The sequence below is a fragment of the Diorhabda carinulata genome, chromosome 5 (genome assembly GCF_026250575.1).
Source record: "Diorhabda carinulata isolate Delta chromosome 5, icDioCari1.1, whole genome shotgun sequence".
NCBI lineage: Eukaryota > Metazoa > Arthropoda > Insecta > Coleoptera > Chrysomelidae > Diorhabda > Diorhabda carinulata.
Genome location: NC_079464.1, coordinates 24,431,285 through 24,448,270, shown reverse-complemented (window position 1 = coordinate 24,448,270; position 16,986 = coordinate 24,431,285). Strand labels below are relative to the sequence as shown.

At 32.3% G+C, this 16,986-nt stretch overlaps 1 protein-coding gene and 1 long non-coding RNA gene across 4 annotated transcripts in view; one reads left to right on the top strand and one right to left on the bottom strand.

The window, feature by feature from the left end:
* Positions 1–16,986, bottom strand: part of LOC130893859 (connectin) — a 619,332-nt gene that overhangs the window by 207,454 nt on the left and 394,892 nt on the right. The window lies entirely within an intron of this gene.
* The window catches only part of LOC130893860 (uncharacterized), a 28,168-nt gene that overhangs the window by 2,246 nt on the left and 8,936 nt on the right, over positions 1–16,986 (top strand). The window contains exon 2 of the long non-coding RNA XR_009059259.1: positions 7,852–8,018. This is a non-coding gene — a long non-coding RNA (uncharacterized LOC130893860). The remainder of the gene's footprint in view (positions 1–7,851; positions 8,019–16,986) is intronic.

The window sequence follows — 16,986 nt, the reverse complement described above, 5'->3', positions numbered from 1 at the left end:
ACTTGCGTTCATTGGGCTTTTTTTATTTCCTCTCTTTAATGGCAAATAGAAACTTAGCGAGATCGAGTTCTTGTGTTTCACTATTGAATTTTGCAACGAAACTAGATGAAGTGCAAGCGAAGCGCATAGGAATTTATCACAAATAAGAAGACCTGATCAATACAAAAGTTCATATGACCGAAGAAGGAGTAAAACGTTATTATCGACGTAACAAAGTGAAGCTTCGGGCTGGACATATATCATTATTCCTTACTGAAATATGTCACGAACATGAAAATTGTAACTGTCAGTTAACTAGGGGATTAAATGAGACAACCAAAGAGGAAATGAGAAATTGAAAATTTATTTGGAAGTTGTCAATTAATGTGGAGTCAAAAACTCGGCCTTAGTAAAAAATCTTATAATAATAAAGGGTTAAACTTTAGGAGTTTATTTACTATGTTTGGTTAACTAATTATTAGTGTACAGGCCCAAAACCGAACACTTTGGAAGTCTGGACAACGCATCAAGCATTTTTCAAGCAGATATCTATGCAATTGAAAAATGTTCAATCTAGAGAGGAGCCATCGCAATTATAAGATTAAATAGCTGATGAGCTCGCTGAAGCGCGAGCAGACAAGCCCTTCATGGGAGTCAAAACCTTCTGTTGTATCAGCTACAGAACAATGGAAAAAGCACTGGAAAGGATTGTAGATAGGATCAAAACCAATTAATGGGACGACCTTCAGAGCAAAGACAGGCAGATGTTTTTCTGGGAAACTATAACCAGAGTAGATTTTGGACCAATGCGGTTTTAATTTTAGTGATAATCTACTATATCTGGTAATGAGGTGAACATAAGCCTTTAAAAAATACACGGAAAATAATAATGGGCTGAAGTAGGATTTTATGGATATAAATCTATTCCAGATACCATCCACTGTTCGGCTAACGACGAATTTATAGGTTATATAAAAGCATTAGAAAGTTAATTAGTGAGATGTTACGGTATTATTAATATATAAATTGGGAAAGTTTCAGGTATATATCAAAATTGTATCTACCTCCGACCTATCGGTTTTGTTTCTAAAAGTTATTTAAAAGTAGACTGAAAACATTAATAATAATGTTTGAATATTCCGGCTCCTGTTTTTGCATTGCAGTTGAATTTCTACTTGTTATATTAGTGGAAGTAGAATATTCGATTAAAAGTGAAAACCAAATTTATATAGACATATTAATTCTGTTTCCTACGGTTCAGTTGTATTCATAATAGAATGAACAATTTCTATCTAAAAGTACTTAATCTATTGATTTCGTTGATGGAATACCAATCTCTTGAATTTTTTTCACGAGGGATTCAATTTTCTCCATAATATCAACCTAATCATACCAAATTCCATCCTTTCTTTCAGGCCACCTTCAGCCAATTCCACAACTCTCCATTGCGTTCACTAGTATTAGACTTTTCTTTCGACTCGTAATTATTTAGGGAAAAAATTATTGATCTTCGTCTTTGGAAGTAACATAATTATTGTTCACTCCATTAAACTCAGTAACAAGCTCTTGTTTTCACTTGTTCCCTGACATTTTTTTTTCTTTTTCAATTTCACCGGTGTTAATAAGTTCAACATTTGATTGTACTTTTCGAAGCTTCACTTCGTCACATTGACTTTTTAAAGTAGTTTGATCCTTATCAATATATATTTCTTTATTTTACTCTTTAGATATTTTTCCCTTCCAAACTTTTTTGATCTACCTCTACATTTATTTTTATTCTCACGGAGCGATTTCTTTGTCTTCTGGTTTTGTTTTTGATGATCATGATGAAAAATCGTTAAAAACAAACGAAAACAACGCGAGTTGAGTAAACTACAGAGAAGAATGAATAAGTAGTTGAGATGACAACAAGCCAAAATCAATTGGAGACAAACAATATTGACGACAAAAATATTGAGTCAGAAAGACGAGTTGTAAATTTTGAACAATATCCAGGCTTAGACGATGCTGTGGTTTTTCATGAGAATCAATATTTCACAGGATTGGTATACGATTATGGTAATGAAAAAAGATTCTTCGAAATATTAATTCCTAGGTTCCCTTTGATATCATACCGATATGTGATTAGTACATATTAAAGTAGAATAAAAATTCAATTTATGAGTTCACCGGTTTTTTATAATGGTATCGCATAAAACCTATTAATACAAGTGATGGAAGAAACTTGGTACATGGTCGGAACTGGGAATGTAGCGAAATTTTTATCGCAAATTGGTGCATTTTGGTGCCGTTGCTGTATTCTCTTCACATTTTTGGCCAGGAAGCTTTGATAAAATACTAACTGATATCAAAATCACTATCCATAAAGTTTTGGTGAATTAGTAGCCATGTTTCAATAGAAAATCACTTCACCAACAATTTTTAAAATTACGGTTAACTAAGCGCTAGCTTTAGCTAATCGGAAGTAGGTACGATTACATTGAATACGAATTTATTCAATCATTGTATTGTCAACTTTTTCCAAAATGTCTGCAGGATTTTGAATTTGACCGAGTGTTTGATCTGGATAAAAATAATTGAGGCCTTAAATTCCGTTACTTGCTATCTTGATTGTTCTGGTGAGTATAATGGTACGAGTTTGTTTAATTATTCTATAGCCACGTTGTTATAAGTGTACAAAATTCCAAATTAACTAGACGTTTCTAAGAAAGGAAAATTGAGTTGAAAAATTCCATTGCTTAGACAGATGCATACAAATTTATGAAGCAATTTGTTAATAAGTATCGTGGAATGGCAAAACTGTGAATTTGGTTTAGTTATAAATGTGAAATTCAAAATATTCGGACAAACTGATATACATAACGAAATAACGAAGGATGTTCTCATACTATCCCAATATATATGAGCTATATACAAGAATTCTCATTGAATAATCATTTATAATGTAATTCAACGATTCGAAATGTGTTCTTCTGAGTTTCATTGTACACCTCTTTTTAGTGCGATTGAACTTCCAAGCAATTACATTTAGAATGTAGCAAAAAAGGAATTTGTTGGTCTCTGTAAAGCGCTCTACAAATCCTCTGATTCGTAACATGGTCAAAGTAAATATAAACAGATTTTTCAAGTAACTCATCCTTTGCTTTTTTCATTACGATTTCCTGATTTTACAAATGAAATTTTCATTAACAAACACAAAAGAAACTGAATAGAAAAATGACTACAGATAAAAGTTTTTACTATAATTTCACGCTACACACAAACCAAAATGCCACCCGATTCATTTGATACCGGTAACATATTGTATCGATTGATTAAGGGAAAAAGAATTTGCAAGAAGTACGCATTCGATATTATGTTTGTTGGATTCTCTTTTCGATATATATCTTTGGATCTGTATACAATTGTAGAGTTTGGGAGTCATGATTACGAGGTCTGGCTATTAATTAACGAGACTGGTTACGAACAAGGGTTTATTATAAAAATTATTATACATTCGAATGCCCCTCATCAATATACTCTCATTTGCATGCCACACACATTTCCATACGTTTTTTCCATTAATCGAAGCAGTGCTGAAAGTCGTTTTTGATGAGGGCCTTTAGAAGCTCTGACGTTTTTTGCCTTACCGCTTCCATCGACTCATATCGGGTCCCTTTCAAAGAAGATGAATGGAGAAATTGAGGCCTAGAAATTAACCAAAAAAGGGGCGATTCGTTGCGATAAGTGGGCAGATTTTAAAAATTTCAGCGGGTTTGAAGTAATTTCATCTCTCACTTATTATAGCATGTATTTGTAATATACCACAACTCCATATAGCTCAAATACCATCGATTTCTTTCTGAATATACTGTTTTCACCAACACTCACAATTACTCTGTCTGACGCGCGATTCGATAACCAGGTAAACTTCAGTCTCTGAAGACGATAACTTGGTTATCGAAACGCGCGTCATACAGTCTAATTGTGAGTGTTGGTGTAGTGGTAGCGTGAATAGTGAATATCGCCAACGGTTCCAGAAATTCCAACTTAATCGATTTCTTTGTTAAGTTAATGTATTTCATTTATTCATATAAAACCTTGAAAGATGAACCACAATGTTTAATTTATTTATTAAACGCGATTACATAATGACAAATGAATCCTACTATGGAATAAATGCAAGTTTGAATGCACGCGATGTTACAGCCCCACGTTTAACTGTAAATATCTCGCAAATCTTGACTCCTTCAGATAAAGAGTGTCAGATAATAACAATAATATTGAGTTTGAATCTCATTTCATGTAAGTTAGTTTAAACTGTGAATTAAATTGAACCTCGTTTCACTAATAACTAAAGTGTAGCTTTTAGCAGTAAGTTGCTATAAAAATAAGATAAAAACGTCGTTCTCTGTCCGTTTTCGATTAAGTAGAATATTGAGTTTGGGGTTATGTGGGTGTGAACAATTTCCGTTCCATATTACGGTATGAAAACACTGAAAAAGTAAAATCCATAACTTTAAAAACATCGTTGAAATCCACTTGCTTATTTTACTATGATGAAAGGAATATAGTACTATTGTTGAGAACTATTGAATAGACAAAAAAATGATTAAACAGCTTATGAAGATTCAAAAATTCTAAGCTTCCTGCTTAGAAAGATAATTGCGTGCACAAAATATTCTATTTGATTTGAAATCCCAATTTGGGAAAGCTTTGTATAAAGATAGCATTTTTCTTCGTAAATTCTAGTAAATTAATAGTGTTAAGAGAAAAGGCTTTATATTAAGTAATCCTTGAATGAGATTGACAATTCACGACTTGAAAAAACTAGACCCCTGTGCTTGATCTTATTAAAATATTAAAATTAAAATTTTTATGAAGATGTACATAGAATTTGTGTTAGATGTTATTTGTATATATGTACGTATAGATTTAGGGTGTTGCGTACACTGCGACCCAAACGATTTATTGTGTCCCTCTTTCTAGAGACCTTCGTCTTTTATTTCAAGCGCTTCCAGGTGAAGTGCTCTGGAGATCCCTAGTGTTTCACACTTCGAGAGAATGCAACAAAATCTGCACACCATATTATCTGCTAGGTTTAGCGTCTCCAAGAGTCCATTGAAGTGTCGCGACAGGATTCCTATTAGTATTTGTAGATTTTTCTTACTTAGGTTGATACATCCAGCAGGTATTCTTTGGGTATAGTTTCAAAAAAGAGTCTTTGCATGTCTCAGCTATTTTATCTCCCTTTGCTCCGGTGTGGATCAGAATCCATTGCAGGGTAATTTTATTTTTCTTGTCTGTCTCATTCAATTTTTCTAAACAATCCCAACGAGTTTGAATTTAGGATATTAGAGCTTAGAGTTCCAATGACTACCTGACTATCGGAGAGGATGATGATTTCCTGTTTACGATAGTTCCTCTGTAGATTTAACTGAACACATTTTTCAATTACATAGATTTATATTGAAAAACGGAGAAATTATTCCATTGGGATAATCAAACTCTTGATGAGAGAATTTTTTCAAGCATTCTACCAGAAACAAACTGATGTAATGTCTGTTAAACAAATATCAGTTTTCATGTCACTTCCTTGACTAAAAAAATTCACTTTTGCTATTATTTGGATTTAATCCTACCTGTTCATTGAAATATACCTGAATATTCCCTCACTTTTCAAAAGCTTTTTCGTTTGATATGTTAACTCAACACCAAAATCAATGAATTCCATTTGATAAAATACACTTACCTGAAACAAAAAAAAAGTTATTCAGTCAATCTACAATTTTTATGAAATTAGAAATATTCTTGAGCTTATAATCCTGCTCAAACTTCTAATACTGAATTCCGGTTATAACGAATATAATATCGGATTTTATATTATACAGTGAATTTAAAATAATACGCCCAGAAAGAATAATTTCTCAAACTAGACTTAATTTACAACATCATTATTTGTATAATAATAGTATCAACGTGGCTATGGCAAGCGGGTATCATTATGTTAATAGAAATCAAAGTTTGGTGCATGCGCCAATATATTTCTTTATCATGTTTTTATATATTACTTTTATAAGCTGTTTACATTATGTTTTGACTATTTTTATGGAGAATAGAGGTTTGTGGAAAATGAGACATGTCCAGTGAACGGAATGTGAATAATTTGGTGTCATAATGAACACATCGGAATAGTGAAAAGTAAACCAAACAGTGAATTTTAATAAATTAGATAATAGTTTAGTAATAATTGTTAGTGAATAGTTTAGTATTTGGTGCTTAGTTGCCAGCTCTCAGTCGACCGCAGCATTAGTGTTGTCAGGTGTAAACAGATATATTATTGTTAACTAACTCCATTTACCGTTTTTTTTTTTTCAAATTTTGATGCAAAGTTGAAGTTTTATATACCTCGAACATGAAAATTCATGGTTGCCAGTTGCATAATGGCCGCAAACCGAGGTTGGCATAATTTTTTGAACGACTCTCGCTCCAGGTAGGTGGAAGCGCAAGATAGAAGATGCACGCATAATAAAAGCAAATGCAGTTCTTAATGAAATAAAACAAATATCTAAGTATACATAAATATAGAAAAACAAAAAGGAAAACTCCAAAAATCCTCTCTGTTTGCGGCCATTGTGCAAATTGCAACCATGAATTTTCATGTTCAATGAATATAAAGCTTCCGTCTTGCATAAAAATTTGAAAAAATCCCATAAATGCCGTTAAATAACAATAATATACCTGTTTATACCAGGCAACCCTAATGCTGCGGCCGACTGAGAGCTGGCAACCATTTTAATTTTGATTTGTTACATCACTTTTTTCCAAATGCTATTGTATTGACTGAAAAAACATAAAGCTGCAAGTCATATTAGTATATTAAAGACATTTAGATTAATTACCGGTATTTGCGGCTAATTTTTACAAGATAACCTATCCTTAATCTATTCTATACATCCTCAAGATTCCTCTAAAATCAATTTCATCAAAAAAACAGATACCTGCAAGATCAAGCGGTGGGATCCTAGACTAAAAGTATATTTGAAGATAAATTTGCCTGGTAACAAAGTTTCATTGATATATGCATTATCACTTCACATGCATTCTATTCACTACTTTCGAATTTCATTGATAATATTAACAACCCAAATATTTTTTCAGTATTTGATAATGTTTTGTAATAGAATAAAAAAAATGGAATATCATTATTAACGAGTACATGCACATTCATTGAAATAATTTAATTATCAACTGAATTCGGAGTTGATATGTTCCCTTTATAAAAAGCAAATAAATACGCAATATATAAAATACAGCTACTATTCTAATTGAATATACCAATATAATACTTTGAGTTCGTGAAAACCCAAACAAACCAAATAATACGAATCAACAGATATTGAAAAGCATCAATATTGTAAAATAAATAACAGGTTAAATTAAAAGTATTTTGCTATTACATACTGTGTGTTAATGGAGCTTTTTTGAATGGAACATTGGAGAAGAAGAATAAAGATGCTAGATGTCGAAAAAAAAATGTCTCAAATAATGACAGGAATTATAAGATAAATAACCCTAGGCAACACTAAAAGTTATTCGGACCAAATCTGTTGTAAATTTATTGATAGCACCTCAAAAGTTAACAGAAAAATGTCAGTTTTTATCAATCATGTATAAAATTGTTTTATTCCACGAAATTATCAGTTTTCTGTTGAATTATCATCAATTGTTTTCGAAAAGTAACATATCGAAACTTTGCGTCCCTAGAGTTGCCGAATGCCTAAACATAAAAATAAACATGTGCAGTTGTTATACAAATCGCTTTTATCCATCATTTTTTTCATGTATTGTTGGATTTATAAACCCACTTATTAGATTTCATTCTACCTTCAGTCTCTGAAGACGATAACTTGGTTATCGAAACGCGGAATGCACTATCGCGGGAGAAGAAGACAGTGTAATTGTAAGTGTTGGTGTACTGTATTCAGTATGAATATCTCCAACGGTTCCAGAAATTCCAACTTAGTTGTGATGACTCCACGGTCAACGGATCGAAACAGGTAAGTAGAGCTTTATTACTATTAAGATCAGATTGGTGAGTGCTGATTTTTGGTTTCTTAAATTTTACCATAGAACAAGTGTTTTTTCAGACAGAGTTCGTGAATTTGCAAGAAAGAATTGGCTGGATCTAAAAATCAAATATTTCTACAGTAAATGAAAGTATACGGACTTTACAAAAGAACAATATATAAATTAAGCAATTTAGAATTTGAAATCTGGTGTGAGTTTCAAAAAAAAAAAAATGTTTCGGGTCATTGACTCAAAATTCAAACAGATGTCTCTTTGAGTAAGAAATTGAATAAATTGGTTACAACAAAAATTTGCTGATTCCTTTCAATCCTCTCTATACAAAAGGATTGGAAGGAATATTTAGAAAAATGTGTTTTAAATTGGTTTATAAACAAAATATTGAAACAGTTGTTATGTAATATTGAGGATTAAATACCAAATTTGGAGAAGAGTGGTCTATATGAAATTAGCTATGGTGATTGTGACCGAAAGTACATTGGGCAGACTAAGAGATTCGTTATGGTCCGGTTTAAAGAGCACATAGCTAATTTTAAATATAGATGGACCGGAAAATCAGGTATTGCCGATCACGCCGCTAGTCACAATCATGACATAAATATTAATAATGTAAAATTGTTAGAAAATGTATCCAATAATAAATTTTTGAATGTATTTAGAAGCATTGGAATTGCTAGATGTAAAAGTTGCTTAAACAGGGACAAGAGGCCAATTCCTTACAGCCTACTCTATAGTTTAGTAGTCAGGGAATGAATCTGAAGATTCTCGCAGCTGGAGTTTTCGCGGAGACAGAGACAGTGCAATTGTGGGTTGTGGGTGTAATGGTGTATTCAGTATGGTACTTGGTTAAGTATATCTAATCTCTCGACACTAGTGAAATCCTTCTTAGATCGGTGTGTAATATACTATTATGTATATAGGTATGGATTTTATCAGTTGGAGTGTTTATTTCTGTTGTGATGTACTTTATTTTTGTGTATCTGTACACAAAATGTTACCTATTAGACTTTTTTACTTCTGAGATAAAAAATGTACTTCAGTGATAAGGCGGTATGAAAGTAGGTTAATAGTTTATTTATTTAAGAAAGTCGAATGCGGCATTTCCTGAAGCTTAAAAGATTTAAAACTTAAGATACAAAACGACATTTTATAAACCGTAATATAGTAGAAAAGATGATAATTAGTATAAATTGTTAACTTCGCAAACTCACTACGGGCTCCAGCTCAAGTTTTTACTCGCATCAAAAAGTGATATAAACACGTTTGTTAATCCGGAATTTTCTGATGAGTTGTAATTTTGTCATCGTAACTGGCTCTTCAAAAATATTATTTACCATTCTACATTTAACCTCTTCGCTTAATATGAGAAACAGTAATTTATTGGTGAAAACAGTTTATTTTCATAGTATAAATTATTTCAGAAGACTCCATATCAACCTTCGTTACTAAGCGTTAAATGAATCATGTACTTATATGACATCTGATATGATTTTCATAGGGATATTTTTGACACTTTTGTTTGTAAATTACTGTCTCTCAGAGACACGTCTACAACTATATTTGATAGTTTTCATTATCTCAAGTATCTGCTGGTACATCTACTTGATGTAATAGATTGATAGAAATTGTTATATTCTGATCATGTTTGTGAAGTTAATGCTCCTGGTAGAGGTAAAATTCTTTCGGAAGTTTCAATTCTTAGGATGGAACTAATTCTTCTAATTCCTAAACATACTGGACTATGGATATATCAATGGCATTGACAGTGTTTTTACTATAGATGATCTTCTAGAAGTGAGATACTATGAATCCATTTCATAGCTATATCACACAGCAACTAATTAGACTATCTGTCCATCTCCTACCGTATGCTGAGATGAGCAGAGACAAGTTTCAATCTGTTCCGATTTATAAGAATGATATGAAAGCCTCTATAGTTAGACTTCTTTGGACTTCTTTGGACGAAATAAATGCTAATGCTTTTGAAGCTGGCAATTCTGTGAATTTGAGAAAGACACTAACGACTTTCTTCTTCATCATAACCGCATACCAAGCCTCAGAAAACATGCTTATAGTGAAATTTTTCAATACTATAACTCATGGAAGAGGTCATGAAAAAGCAGATGAAATTCATTGTAAAAAAATCAGAAATGTTTTGATTCATTCGACAATGTTATTTTAGCCAAAACCAGTGGAGATTAATTCAAAATTCATCTTTCTTTTTTTCTTAGTTTCGGGTTTGCTTAGTAAAACGTAATGTGGAAATTCAAATGGTGATATGTACCTGGATGTTTTAAGCAATCACTTATTCGAGATATTAGAAAATTTAAAACTAAACAAGCGAAGATCTCTATTTTTATGCACAATCGAGCTGCACCACACTTTGATAAATGTCGCAATTGGTTGAGTAACCATTATCCGAATCGATGGATTGGTAGAGATGCAGGAGCTCCGATTCATGGGCCTCCTCGCTCATGTGATTTTAATCCCTAACATTGGATAGTTTGGTCGTATCTTAAAAAAAGTTAATACAAAAGTGAATTCATCTCAAGAACTGAAAGACAAAATTCAACGTCACTATAATGACTTCATAGCTGACTATAATTGAATTCTATTTTATGTTATCAGCATATTTTCAAATTTTTATCTTGTGATTTTCTGTTTAATTGATATATTTATCATCACTAAATGTTCAAGTTTACTTGAAATTCTGCTCGATAAATCTAATATTGGGAAAGTTATGTTCAATACTAGCTGTTACGAGCCGTGTAACTAACGCCCTCTATTGAGTCAGACAAAAAAACAAATTCATTGGATGTATCAGCTTCCAAAACTTCAATACAATGTTGCCAGTATTTGCGGCAAAATCTTAAAAATGTAATTTTTGGCGTTACTAAAATTTTGCATTGTGAAAACCCCAAATACATTTCGGTTTTCTATCAGTTCTAGAGACATGATCACCTTTTTTGCAACACTCTGTAAATATACTCATGGTAATGTACCCAATTTCTGCTAATGCTATTTACTTAGAGAGTGGAATAGGTTTTATCACAATCTGTTTTGGATTTAATTTAAGAATCTACATTTCTTATCTTTTCCAAATTCTCACGTATTCTACTTCATGTGTTATGATTAAATCCAAACGTCAAGACGCCTCTAACAAAAATATGAGGACTTCTGTTACCTTACTTCTGACCCTTGTCATATTCACACTCATTTCAGACACAAAACGAGCTCGAAGCGGTTTGACCAACCTAGGGGTTGGTTGAATAATTCATTCCAAGCATACGTCGGTTAACCTCTTTGGTTATCAATTATTTTCGCAGACGAAAGTCGATTTAAATCAATTTTCTGTCAGACAATATGTGTTTCATATGCTCTCGTTTAGTAAAACATCAAAAATCTTTCGAAAAATACTCAAAATATGAGCAAATTTCATTAATTGATAATTGATGGATACGTCACTCGCTATTATATGGAAAAACACCCTTCATATATCTCTTTTTCCGTTGTTCTCGGTATGAATTTATTCCTTATATTTCCCTTAGCACATAAATATAAAGTTTTTGTCTATTCAGTTTTTCCTGGAAATCTGCAATATATATTCTAATAAGAAAAGGCGAGAGTCCTCTAGTAAAAAAAAACATTTTTTTTCACCGTCTCGGAGTTCAGTAACCAAGTTCTGGTAGAATATTAATCCTAATAACAGGAACAAGAGGTCGGCTGTAAATAATTTCTGAAGGCCAACATTTCAGGCAAGAATTTCTAGACCTTGTCGAGTTTATACTCCGGGCAATAAAACAAATGCCAGAGGTCAAGGACATTGTTAGATGAATATTGTTTCACAATCATTGCAAAATTATCAGCATAAATTTGCGGAATATTTTATTAATTACGATGCTGAGTGTTAAAAACAAAAGAATATATGAATTTGAGAAAGACAAGTACAAAATAGGAATAAAAAATTGTAGAAATGAATCAGTTGAAGAATTACTTTGGTTCAGAAATCATCAGAGATAGAAAAGATTTATTCGACTTCCGTCGACATCCTAGACATGATGAGCAGCGTATAAAGCAATTTTACGATAAAATTCTGTATATTTCAGAAGAAAAATGTCATAAACACATTTATGTGGGAATTGTAGCTAAATCAATCTTTCTTAGTTTACTGTACGATAAAGGGAATAAACCCTATTCTTCAAAATGGAGCAACCTGGTACAAATGGAATCTTTGACCGTAAAACTGAATAATAACGATAAATCAAAATAAACCATTCATTTAAATAAAAACAAGGCACTAAGAGGATTCTTCCGTTTCTATTCTCTCTGATAATTGGGCAAGATTCATAAACCTTTTGTATGAAACCTTGATAATTCTTTCGATTAGTTTGTTCGCGAATTCGGTATCGAGATAATTCATAGGCGCAATATTAGAAACGGACGTCGCCGAATGTTGAGCTGAGTTTCTCAATTGAAATTAGCAGAAACATACCAAGAAATAAATTCAGTGATACTATTAACAATTGCCACAAAATTTCTAAATTATTTTATAGAGAGACAATCCTATCAATATTTTCTTCTTTTCCCTAATGCTTTAAGTAACGGACTCCGGTTCTATTGAAAAATTTGATAACATTCTCCTTCCAATAAAATCTTATTTATAGTTACACTATACTACAGTGCTGGTATCTGCTTCCTCAGTGATATTAACTTGTAAATATGTTTTGTTGTCAGGATGGAGACTGAGAACTTATACAGTACTCTAAGTGACCTTTTGATTTGTTAAAGCACCTTTGAGAGTGCAAATGTTCAAATATCATTGTCCAAATATTCTATTTCCTTCATAACCAGTTGGTGAACATGGATTGACGCCACCATATATTATGATATATTATGCAAAAAAATCCAAAAATTTTCAAAATCTGATTTTTGAATTTTCGGAAAGCTCAAGTGAATCAACAAAGTCAGATAGTTTTCAACAACAACTTTAGTTACATTAGCATAACAATTATATCATTTGAAAAGCAATTGATGCAGTTGCTTTAAAAAGTATTTCAAAAACAATATCAGATTTCAAAAATTGGGTTAAAAAATAACGAACCGGAGCGATTTTTTCAAGACGCTTGCTGACAAAAATACTTATATGGATGGATAGAGAATTAAATTTGAGAAAAAAAAGTACCCAAAACTTACCCACAAAACACCCACTATTAGTTGATTTTGATTGCTCGAAGGTGGATAGATACTCCGTCTCTAGAAGTATATACAAATTTCCTCTCCAAATACTCCACCCTCTTCTACTGACTTGAAGAATCAATTGCAGACATCCCTTCTTTATATTAGAAGTGTAACAGACCGAATTTTCTAAATCTCCAAACACCTCGGTGTTCGCATAATCTTCAAATCCAATTAGAAAATCTTCCACCTAATAGGATACGTGAAATATTAAATACCCAATGAATATCATGGAGCATGAAATCCTTTGCTTGAATTGGCTATGTTCCTATGCTGGCCAGACAAATAGACGTTTTTCCATCAGGGCAAAGGAATACTTATTGTCAGTCATTAATTTGGATATTTCCTCCACCCTTGACCAACATTGTCTCGATACCGGACACACAATGAGAGAATAGTTTTGGTTCCAATAGAACCAACAGACATTTCAACTATCTGAACACAAGGGACGACAGCAACCTCTCGAAAAGCTAAACTCCCTACATTTTTACCACTTATACCAATAATATACTTTCCAGCACGCCGAACAAATCAACTTAAGACTAGTAGTGATACTAACCACGCTGTTGTCGATGTTAAGTATATTACCTTTTATTTATATTTCAATCATTCCATATTTTTTTGGTTCAGCTTTGCATTCCCTCGGTTGAATTACAGGGAGTAGGCAGATTGAGGCCTTGGTATCAACCAAAAAAGGTATTCTTTGAGCGGAGTATGTCGGTTGGAATCACGTATTTGGATCACTTCTTTCCCTACTCCTATCCCTCTTTTGATAATGGATTCAAAGTACAATTGGATATGTCAGGAATTTCTCTTCGTCCTAATCGCGGAAACCTTTTCAAAAGCGAAAAGACAATTTTGGTGCATTCGACTGCGCATATGTCCCGAAAAAATTGTCTGAAAAGGTTACTACGTAATTGCAAAAAAATTCCATTAGAATCAGCCGTCTCGTAACACATTTTTTGTTTCTATAAATTTGACATATTTGGAGTGTACGACGTGTCAAGTGACTCATTATTCTGTTAATGATATGATTAAAACTATATATTTAAATATAATTACTGATGTAGTCATAATTTCTGTTGCATAGAATTGACAACAAATTTAAAGCTTGATAAGCGAACCCCCCACTACCATAATGTGCGAACTTTTATCAACTCCATCCAAATACCAAGTACAAAAAGGTACAACGGTGTGGTCATAAATAAAAAATGTTTCGCTGGGCTCAAGGACTATTCGTTAGCCGTGTTTCAACTGGATCTGTATTTGATACATATATGGAATTCACTTCAACAGACTCTTTTCTGAAGTTCTGCTGCTGGTATTTTTCCATATAAGAGTCTCGCACCTCATTGGAGCTTGAATATTTGTACATCATCTATTCATTTATTTCCATTTATTACAAAGATAAATGCAATCAATTGAAGTGATAGGAAAATTATTTAACAAGTACCTAGTTATCGAAGAGCATTATAAGTGTAACCGAATATGTATTCTGTTTTTTGCAATTTGTTATAAATATGAAACTTCGAATATGCAGTTTTCTTGAAATTCGTCTCTTACGCTGATTGTTACCCTATACAGATTTTCTTTATTTTCAAGTTATTCGGTTCGCTGACTATCAAGAGACTCTTTCTAAACAAGATTTTCAGTTACTTCGAACTTGTGTTGGAGTTTTCACAAGAAACATATCGTTTAAAAAACTTTGAACAATTGTGAAACAGTTATTCATTATTCTATATGTCTTTGGGATATGACAAGTTCAATTTCCAGGTGCAGAATGACGAAGTCAATTTGATCAGAACCAAATAAATAATATCGAGTTCTGGGAATGAACTTTTGCATATTTTTCGAACAAGTTCGTTAAATGGGTCCTCAAGCCGGCCCTGTTCGGCTATTATGGAATTCTAAAATTCGGTGAAGGCAACAACCTTTGATATACAATTGAAATACTACGCATTCTAAAATTCGACTTTTGATGTTTGCTTTTTATACAACTTTTTATTGTAGCAGAGGGTTTACTTATATTATTTCTTTCAAATAATTTCTAGAAAGGTCTATTTTTTATTTTTTTTTGTTTCTTCACTCCTTTAGTTTCAATTCTTAGAAATCTATTGAGATATTCAAGGTAACGGTGTAGTGAACAACCCAAAATAGAAGAAATCGAGGGGTTTGAATGAGTTATCCAAGTTAGTTAAGTGATAGTGATAAGTGAATTATAACAATTAGTTAAGTGTAGTGTTGAATTAATTAAGAACGTAAGAGACACTGTTTATTAATTCACCACACGAATGGAAATAGAATAAATTGGAAAAATATTACAGTGAACATAAACTTCATAAACTAAATTCAAACATAAAAGAAAATTCACACTTTCAGCATGTGTCAAAGTTACAAGAAATGCTTTAATACGATTTTATCTTATCATATATCAGTCAATTGAACGCATTACATACCGATATCAATAAGAAGTTGGAGTCATAAGTGAAACAATGCTATATTTCAAGAGAAATTGATAACCTCAGACGACGTGTTCAACAAAGACGATGAGAAATCCTGATTGCAGCGTATTATTAAAACACAACATCCCACATTTCGGAACATTGGTGAGAAACACCTTTTCTAACATCATTTATAGTTGAAAGATTTTGAGTTTGGCTGCAAATATTTCATCAAAACAATCTGTTTGAATATGAACTAATATTCAAAGTGCAACTCATCAGTATTGAGCAAGATTTAGCTAGTAGTCGAAATTTTTCATGTTTTCTATCTTCACTTTAGATGTTTGAGAAAATAATTACATCCCAATCTATTTTTATGTTCTTTTTATCAATTATTTATTATTATTATATGGGTCAACTTTGGCTACTACAAAACACAGTATATATATGTATATATAGTATATATGCTGACAGTTAAAAATTAGTGTTACGTCAAAGATTATGAAATACTGTAGCCTTCAATGTTCCAAATTAGCATTTAAATAGACGAAAACCTAACTTTGAAGTTAATTCATAATCTAGGAATCCAACGATGGATAATGCGGTGCATAAAAGAGTAGACATTGCCAGGGCAAGACCAAGAGGCACTCGATTCTTCACCTTCTCTTCACTGTTGTTCAACTCTCTATTTTACTGTGGACTATATGGTACAAAATTATGAAATAATAACTTCAATACAGAGCTGGAATTTGAAGGCACGAAAAAGACTGTTCCAGTAGCGATAATGGGTGAATAAGTTTGCGAGAAAGCTGTACAGATAAGTTCAGAAAAAAAATTTCATAGGTTGAAATTGAGACGACAGGTAAGAGAAATTATCTTTCAAAAAAGCAATGAATGACTGGAAGAGAACCAAAATAAATAAGTTTTTTGAGCAAAAGTATATATATTAATTATATTATCATTATCATCAAACTCTGATGAGAATAAGATTCTGCTCACTCAATCAATCGTGAAGTATTTGAATAATTGGTATGTAATGTAATTTTGGAATCACCAGTGCCATTGTGAACCTGCGTTAGAATTTTCAAGGCACTGCTCAACTCCATACCTCATTTGTAGACAATCACAACTAAGAGTATTTTTGTATTTTGTATATACCGAGAATTCTTTTAATATAATGGTTCAGAAGTTTTTTGTTCACCCGTGGGAAATATCCGCTGCATTTCCTCTCTACAAAACTATTATACTGATAAAGGTTTTCCCC